Raw genomic sequence first — 1,725 nt, 5'->3', positions numbered from 1 at the left:
ATAAAATCTAACCCCTGTTCTTCTTTAGATCTACTTGTTTCACTCCGATAGTATCATAAATAGAATCAATGCATAGGAAATGCATGCATTTCCATACTATATGAGTTAAGTGAAATAGCTAAAGACTTCATTTTGATCATACCACATCACTTATTTGACTGGATCTTACGGAGCCAGGATAGGATCGAGTCTGATCATAGAAAAGATTCTCTTCACTTCAATCGAACCGGCATATCTTCTATAGAGGACTTGCGCGGTGGTTGGAACAAAGACACATTTAATTGTAAATTCAAATGTGACAGATAAGAAAAAAATCATATATCTGTACGGCCCAATTAATAGTTCAAGTCACACACTCCCATAATCCATTTTTTCTTCGGAGAATTCCCTTCAACTATTTGTGTATGTAAAATCAAATACAAATAATCTAATTTTCTTAAGTTGAAGGCAAATATCTAAATACATGTCTTATTTTTTTAAATAATCCATATTAGTAGTAATGAAATACTATTGCCCCCCAAATGATAAATGATTCATATTATCTACAACGGACCAGAAATGCCTTGCTTACGTATCATTGGAAAGTGCATTAACATAAATACGGAAGTAAGAAGAGGTAATACAAAAGTATGTAAACTATAAAAACGAGTCAAGGTAGATTGTCCCACACTAGCACTTCCACGTAATAACTCTACCAAAGACGATCCTATTACAGGAATAGCTTCGGGTACACCTGTTACAATTTTTACTGCCCAATAACCAATTTGGTCCCAGGGTAAGGAATAATCAGTTACACCAAAAGATGCAGTCAATAGAGCCAAAACTACACCCGTAATCCATGTCAATTCGCGGGGTTTTTTAAAACCACCAGTAAGATACACACGAAATACGTGCAAGATCATCATTAAAACCATCATACTTGCCGACCATCGATGAACTGATTGGATTAACCAACCAAAGTTAGCCTCAGTCATTATATATTGCACATAAGAAAAAGCCTCAGTAACGGTCGGACGATAATAAAAAGTCATAGCAAAAGCTCATGCTTTGAGCCACCATGAAAGTAAAAGAGGTACGTCAGGCTCGTGACGTAAAACAAGCGCTTGTGGGAGGCAACCCAACAACATTTAAGTTTTCAGTATTTAAGTTTTCAGTAATCAAGTTTTCAGTATTTAAGTTTTTAGTATTTAAGTTTTCAGTAATTAAGTTTTCAGTATTTAGTTTAGTTTAATTTCCAGTTTTAATTCTAGTTTTAATTTTTAATTTAGGTAAGTTTAAATTTTTAGTTCTTAGTTTTAGAAAAAAAATACAAAAATAAGGAATTATTGAGGTTAAAGAATACACAGTAGAGATGAATGCAAGGAATAGGAAAAAACGGAGAAAATTTTCTAAGTATTGAGAGCTTAAGCCCCTAAAGGAGGCTTAAGCCCCCAAAAGTGAAATTTATCTCGGCCCTAGCGCGCTAGATCGCGCTTAAGCGCGCTCCACGATTGAAAAATCCCATACGAAGAGCGCGCTTAAGCCCCCAAGGGGAAGCTTAAGCGCGCGATAAACAATAAAATTTTATCCCATTCCTCACTGCTGTTAAAATATCTCAGTTCTATATACTCATTTTTATTTTTAGATTGCATCTGAACCCAAATCTGGGAACTGTTTTTTGTGTGTGGAAGGCATATTGACTTGGGAATTTTTCTGATTTTTCAGGACACTGCACCTACTACTGAT

General features: G+C 35.1%; 1 pseudogene; it reads right to left on the bottom strand.

Annotated features, from left to right (window-relative positions):
- Positions 1–567: 567 nt before the first annotated feature.
- LOC133294211 (cytochrome b6-like) lies at positions 568–1,031 on the bottom strand (annotated as a pseudogene).
- Between the last annotated feature and the right edge of the window lie 694 nt (positions 1,032–1,725).

The sequence above is a fragment of the Gastrolobium bilobum genome, unplaced genomic scaffold (genome assembly GCF_033153095.1).
Source record: "Gastrolobium bilobum isolate Gb01-03AN ecotype WA unplaced genomic scaffold, APGP_CSIRO_Gbil_v1 utg142591, whole genome shotgun sequence".
NCBI classification, from domain to species: Eukaryota; Viridiplantae; Streptophyta; class Magnoliopsida; order Fabales; family Fabaceae; genus Gastrolobium; species Gastrolobium bilobum.
Note: the sequence above shows the minus strand (reverse complement) of the source record. Positions and strands in the feature narration are given on the sequence as shown.